The sequence below is a fragment of the Pituophis catenifer genome, unplaced genomic scaffold, assembly GCF_029215685.1.
Source record: "Pituophis catenifer annectens isolate HBS135680 unplaced genomic scaffold, rPitCat1.0.hap2 SCAF_1, whole genome shotgun sequence".
NCBI classification, from domain to species: domain Eukaryota; kingdom Metazoa; phylum Chordata; class Lepidosauria; order Squamata; family Colubridae; genus Pituophis; species Pituophis catenifer.
In genome coordinates this window covers 242,639,007-242,646,683 of record NW_027256881.1, presented here as the reverse complement: position 1 = coordinate 242,646,683, position 7,677 = coordinate 242,639,007, and positions in this window count along the sequence as shown.

Below are 7,677 nucleotides of genomic sequence, written 5' to 3'. Positions count from 1 at the left end.
CCAGACATCTTTTTCATTTTTCAATAACTTCTGTGAGTCTCCATTAGAGCTATTGCCTTGCTCTACGGCATACAAATAGTCCTGGACTTCCAACAGTGCATTTAGTGACCGTTCAAATGGCAACGGCACTGAAAAAAGTGACTTGTGACAGTTTTTTGCTTTCCCATGATTATGTGATCAAAATTTGGACGCTTGGCAACTCACTCATATTTATTATGATGGTTGCCATATCCTGTGGCCATGGGACAGTGGTGAAATCTAAAATTTGTTGCTACCGGTTCTGTGGGTGTGTCTTGATGGGTGGGGTGATGTGACTGGGTGGGCGTGGCCAATTTTTTTTTTAACTTTTAAAACCATTTTTTCTACAACCTCTTCAGCGAAGAGGTTGTAAAAAAATGCTTTCAAAAGGCTCCGACGATCCCAGCTGAGTTGCCTGATCGGCAGAGGCTTTTTTTTCTTTTAAATGCCTCTGCCGGTCAGGCAACTCATCTTGGATCGTCAGGCATTGTCTTGGATTGTCAGCTTGGATCGTCAAACTCAGCTTGACAATCAAGCAACTGAGCTTGGATCATCAGAGGCATAAATGCCTCTGACGATCCAAGCTCAGTTGCCTGATCATCAGAGGCTTTTTTTCTTTTAAATGCCTCTGACGATCCAAGCTGAGTTGCCTGAGTTTTAAAAAAGCCTCTGCCAATCAGGCAACTCAACTTGGATCGTCAGAGGCATTTAAAAGAAAAAAAGCCTCTGATGATCACACTGCTCAGCTGGGCTGGGGGGGGGCAGGGATTTTTGCTACCAGTTCTCCGAACCACCCGCCTCCATCACTACCGGATCGGGCGATCTGGTCCGAACCAGGAGCATTTCACCCCTGCCAAGGGATCACCTTTTGCAACCTTATGACAAACAAAGTCAGTGGGGAAGTGAGATTTGCTTAGCAAGCCTGTTACTATCTTAAAAACTGCAGAGATTCACTTAACAACAAAGGTGGTAAAATGGGGCAAAAAAAAAAATCTCACTTAGCAACAGAAATTTTGGTCTCAGTTGTGGTCATATGTCTTACATGTATGCTGGTTTCTGACAGTTTTATATAAATATATTACTGAAATATTCTGGACTCCTAAGGGCCATTTGAGAACCTCAGAAGCATAGGTGCTCATTTCTAGCCATGATGACACAGAAAGGAGAAAACATGGATTGTGAAATCACAATGCAAGTTCACAAGCAAGAACTGAACCTAAAGGGTAGAATTTGCCTCACGATGTCATATGTCATTCCTCCTGCTGCAAATATCTATGCTCAGGAAGAACTCTTGTTTGAGCAAAATTCTAGAAGTGTTTTCCATACAAGGAATAAAGCCAGTTTTCTGACCGAAATTATGCCCTAGTTTATAAATGCAATCCTTTCCAGATAATTAGGGACAACGTCTGTGTCATTCTTTTGAAAAAAGGCTAATGGCATCTGTTTTTGTCACACATTCATACGTATACATAAACACTCATCAATTCCAACTGTTGTTCTTTATTAGATTGATTGATTGATTTATCCATCCATCCATCTAGTCATTCATTCATTTGACTTATATGTCACCCATCTCACCAGACTATCTATTAGTATCTGTTCTGGTCTTCCAGCCATCCTATTTGCACCCTACAGCCTGTCTTGAGCCTCAAAGATAAATTGAATGCCATAATTTGAGGACACTTTGCTTCCATCTCATATCCCAAGTGTGTCACCACATCATGCCTGGTTGCCTGAAGCATTCATGATCAGAACACAGAGAGAGGAAGCTGTTTACATCTGCAAGCCAGAGGCCCTGATGGAAGGAAAGCAGGTGGAGGAAGACCCATAATTTTCCAATAGCAATCCCAGCCATTACTGTAATTGAGTCATGCCTGCGCCATAAAGAAGGCCGTGGAATACCAAGGAAGGAAGGAAGGAAGGGAAGGAAGGGAAGGAAGGAAGGAAGGAAGGAAAGGAAGGAAGGAAGGAAGGAAGGGAGGGAGGGAGGGAGGGAGGGAGGGAAGGAAGGAAGGAAGGAAGGAAGGAAGGAAGGAAGGAAGGAAGGGAAGGGAAGGAAGGAAGGGAGGGAAGGAAGGGAAGGAAGGGAAGGAAGGAAAGGAAGAAAGGAAGGAAGGGAAGGAAGGAAGGAAGGAAGGAAGGAAGGAAGGAAGGAAGGAAGGAAGGAAGGAAGGGACTATCTTCCTGTATTTCCCTATATATGTTACATGCAGAAATGGCTCAATGGATGCAGCCTACTTAATAAGACTTTCCAGGGGAAGTAGTCTAGTAGCACACAGTCACATGGCACCTTAAAAATGAACAAAGTTACTGGGTGGGGCATATTTTTTTGTCCCATAAGAAAGGTAGTTTTCAAGGTACCACATAATTCCTGGCCCTACTTTATTTTTTGTATGAAACGTCTTAACTAAAGAAAGGAGAAAAAGATTATATCAAAACTGAAATGGTAAAGGGTCATTTGGCTATCTTTGTCATATATAATTGTAGTCAATCAGAGTCATTTTTTTTTTACTGGAGTCCCTTAGAAATGGCCCGGATTCTCTAATTCCATTAGTTTTTTTCCATGCTAGATCAGATTACATCCATATTTAGTTTTAGCTCTGTCTTCATTCTACTTCCAACTCCACGTCTTCTAATATAACACCTGCTCTTCTTGGAATGTCTTCTCTTTGTTTGCATTCTAATTTCTGTTTCTGTTTTAAGAGATTGAATGAATTGAGGGGGTATACTGTACATCTAAAGGGCAATTCTCCAAGCACCCAAACTTACCTCCCAAAAATCTTGTCTCCAGAGTGAGGACATATTCCCAAGTTTTCCAGATACCTGCCTTCCTGCAAACCATTTTCACTTCGTCACACAACAGGGAAATGCATTTCAGAGGGGGGTGCAAAAAAATCAGAACTTGTCTCAGCTCTGGAATAAGGAAGCAATTATGGCTTGACCAGACCATTGTTAATTCTCTAATCAAGCAATTGCCTGTTTCCAGTCTAACACAGTGTGTTCTTTTCTTTGGCTGTCACCAGCTCCCTGTCTCATCACTCATCTCAGTACAGGACCTAGTATCTAATTTATGAAGAGTGTGCCACATAGCACAGAGTGCTACATAGTTTAAATCAAACAGAGCCTTGATAGTACAGGGGTTTAGTGAACCCTGTTATTAACACAGCTGCCTGCAATTTCTGCTGGTTCGAATCTCTCCAAGGCTCAAGGTTGACTCAGCCTTCCATCCTTTCTAAGGTAGGTGAAATGAGGACCCAGTTTGTGGGGGCAATAAGCTGACTTTGTATAAAATATACAAAAGAATGAAGGCTATTGCTTAACGCATTGTAAGCCGCCCTGAGTCTCCGGAGAAGGGCGGCATATAAATTAAATTAAAAAAAAAAAAACAGTAAGAAAGTCAGACTCCCTTATAGTTCAACAATTTTCCAACAGAGTTCAATGGATGCCAATGGTTTAACATTTGGCACCTGCTGTTCCTCTTTCCTCGTTCTTCTTTTGAATACTTGTGTTTCTATTTTAACAGCAAACCATAGCTTGTTAATTTTGTGTCTCTTCAGCACACAAACCAGGATCAAATGGATTTGTGACCTGAGTTTACAAGCACAATAGGCTGTGAAGCTGAACTGACAGTTTTTTTCTTAGAAACTAACCGTGGGATGTTGAAAAACACCATTCATCCTTTGAAGCTTTCTTTGCATTTTATGTAGGCAAACTAATGACAAGAAAAGCAACAGCTTACAGTTGCATTATTTATGAAACATGTCTTATGTGTTCTGTATCCATTCAAGAAATCTGTGTCTTGTCAAAACCACTTTAGCTCTTCTCATGTCCAGAGACAGGGCTCAGCAGCTTCTCAAGACATCTTCCTTCAATATGGAAAGCATTAGATGGCTAGTAATGCAAATTCAGAATGTATACTGGCCAAAAGTTCATTCCTGTTACAAATGGTTCTTTTCTGTGGGTCTCCACCCTGTTAACCAAACCAATTGCTTAGAAAAAGAACAAAGGAAAAAAGTTCAGCATTGCTCCAAGCTTAGAAAATTTTCTACAAACTGTAAGATTCCTTTAAAATTTAAGAGCACAAAATAAAAACTGGACAGGCACATTTTTTTTTACTGTGTAGCAGCCAGTATTGACTATTATACACTATTGAATAAGCCACCTGAATTTCGGTAAGCATATCTTTCTATGTATGCAGAGGTGCCCCTACCAATTATGATCAAAAAAGTCAAGATGGCAGCCATATCAGCACCATCAAAGCTCTGCCTGTTTTTTCCGGCATTGTAACTGCCATCTTGATTAATTTTAATCATACCTTGGGAATATCCCCAAGTGGCAGAAAGGGCAATTGTATGCAAGGTTGTGTCTATATTACTTCTCTGAGGTGCTGGGACCGCAGCTAGCAGCCAAAGGGTTAACATCTGTAACCTATCCAAATTCAAGCTGCTGCCAACAGCTGTTATTATGTTAACCAAGGTGTTAAGTTAAGCCACTGGAGCAATACTGTGCTAAGCTCCGATGAAAGACCTGATACAAGAATAAAAGTAAGACTTTACAGAATAAAAATCTATGAAAGTTAAAACAACTGTAAGGAGATTACACAAAATACCAGATTGAAGCATGATGTGAATTTGAATAGGTTGACAAAAAGTTCTGAATATATTCAACTCCAACTGGTATCTTTACACCAGAAAGTCCCATTAGTAGTAATGATGCATTGTCTTTCTGCAATCAGCTGGAGTCTCAATTATGATTGTATAGATCTAAAAAAGAGAGGACTATTGTCTATCTCTGGTCACAATGTTGGTCTGAAAAAGAAGTGGACAGATCTAGCTTTCAGCTCTTTAGACCATTTGTCTAACAAGTGCGTAGAAAGAACATATCATCCTCTCTTACCTATCTGGATGCATAATTGAGGCCATCTATTTCTCCCAGTTATGAATGTTGGAATTCTACACTTTTTAAAAATAATGATTTACAGCTCTAACACATTAATATGTAAATTGGTCCTTTCTAGGTCCACCCTTCTGTCAACATATTCAAAGTTGTCCAAAAACTGCCTTAAATTATTTTGTTTTGTTTTACATGTTCTTGTTAGTGTTGGTAGCTCACTATGTTCATGACAAGGTACAAACAGGACCACTCAAAGGAGTGTTTGCAGGGAGATTTTCAAATGACACCTGTTGCTTTGCAAAATCATGTGTCCAGACAGGATAATTTGAGCCTGGTCATTTGTACTTTGAGTGAGAATTCTGATTTCTTCAATGATCTAATTGAATGTTTTCTTGGTTTTCCATGCCCGTATACTGGTTGCACTTCCAGACTTTTGGTGTTACCTCTCTGGTTCTCTCTCTCTTAAACTGCCAATAGTATATTTGGAATGGAACTAACCTCAGTCACAGAAACACAGAAATGATTTGGAGCCAATTCCTTTCTTCCTTTCTCAACCTAACCTATCTCACAGGGTTACTGTGGAAAATTGGGAAGAGACCATATATCACGCACACCAGGAGGAGCATTGGTTTATAAAGCTAATAAATAAGAAACAAAGCAAAACCATAGTATTTCAGAGAGTAGAAATGTGTGGCAAGTGATCTGATGAGTCATATTGAAATGTGCTCCCCAGGATTGAATGCCAAGTACAACCTAAGCTTCTCTAATGTGAAATTGGAACAGGAACAGATTTTTTCAACTTCTTCCAATGTCCATTTCATTTCAACCACTACAAAATTGGTTTAGTAGAGGGCTTCATGTATAATCTCCAGATTCAGTGCTACTAGTTACTGAATAACATTAGAAAAAAAATATAAAATACATTTTTACTACATCACAGTAATCATAGTTTCTGTGTTCACTGCACTAGTCATAGAGAGAAAATAGGATCCATTAACATTTATTCATTATTAAATTCTGTTGCTTTCATTGTCCGCCAAATCCTGGATAAATCTATAACAATTTATTTCAGTCCCTATTTTTGTTTGACTAAAGTTGAATGGGTAAAGTTCTGTGCATCAGATGATGTTTTGCAAAGTCTCCAGATGCCCAGGACCTCCATGATCATAATTAGAACTTTCTGAGGAAAGGGACGTATTTTGGATGTTATACAAATGGTATTGATAGCTGTGCAGTGAATCAGTGAGGTTTTCTATGTAGGAATGATGACTAGAATGAAATAGAGTAAAATATACAGTACTTTGCTCTGTAAACATTTGCATTTTTCTCCTGCAGAAAAGGCAGCCAACAGTAAGGTGAGACTGTTGGAAAGGACTTGATTGCATTCCCACCTACAGTGCCTTCTTTTTTTGTTATATACCTCCTTCCTTGATTCTTTCCCACTGTTTCAATGCCTGATTGACACAACCTGTTTCTTATTATTTCTGTCCGTTATACGTTGTTATTGCTGGTGTGGTGCAACTTTGCCTGGGGCAAGTACTGTAATATTACATGGTCAGCTCCTGGTGGAAACCTGGCAGTTATTATGCTGTCTGGTGCAAAAACATAAGCTGTATCATTTACATTATGACACATATATGGTTTCCAACCCCTCCTTCCCATCCTTTCCTAGGGACACCTGTAGCTAGGCAAATGGAAATGGACTCTCTGTGGAGTCTCCCCCTTGTGGACATGGGAGGTAATGTCAATAAATGTGCTCTTCTGGAGCATATTTCCTCCTATTGTTCAGAAGAGAGTTGGTGAAAGTTGCCTCCCACCCCGTTGGTGAGAAAGTTGTATCAGAACTGTCTTGCATATCAGTTCCGCTGGCTTTCACCAACATCAAAGCTCTAGAAAGGAAGTTTTTCCTTCTTGGTGTAGTATCTGTGTTCATATACTACTGTCAGCCTATGAGAAGGCTTAAGGTTCAATAGAGTCAGAATACTGGATTACTTCTATAACTAAGCAATCATAGATACGGCTTTCATACAAACCTAAGCAAATGCAAATAGGTTCTTCTATGCTACGGTAGATGGACCTGTAAGACACAATCTCATTGTATGAACCACCCAAAGTTCAGAACTTTTCCTCAGCAAACACCCATACCTGTCTTTGTTTTTTGAAAACTAGGAAAAAACATCTTGAATTCACAGGATTTAGAAAAATCAACATCTGATTCTTGGCTATCTCATTGACTCGGTGATCCATTTTTGTGCTTGCTCAGCATTTTCCTGTATTCATAACTCATTTTAAATATGCTTATTTTATACTTATGGACTATTGTGGCGGGCAGGATACAGTTTTAAAAATATCCTGGGAGTTTTGAATGCTCCTAAATTCGCTTCTGCTAGTAGCCAGGCCTAAGGCTATTAGGCCTGGATTGCAAAACTCTGCATAACTGCTGGAATAAAAAAAAATTGCATCTTTTTGCTGCTCATCATCCGGAAGTCCAGATTTTACACCATAAGTCAGTCAGGTGAAGTATGGTATATTGAACTACAAACTAATTCCATGGACTCAATTTTCATAACATGCTTGGCTAACATATAATTAGCTTATTTCTAGTTCAATGTGTTGTATGACTCCAGTTCCCTATTCGAGATATTTACGAATTCCATCCACAGAAGAATAATGCCAATATTATTGGCAAAGCAAAAGTCTGGAAAAGGTTACACAACTTTAGCACGTTGCTGACACGCAGGACTTTTTACTGGATTCCAGGTATTT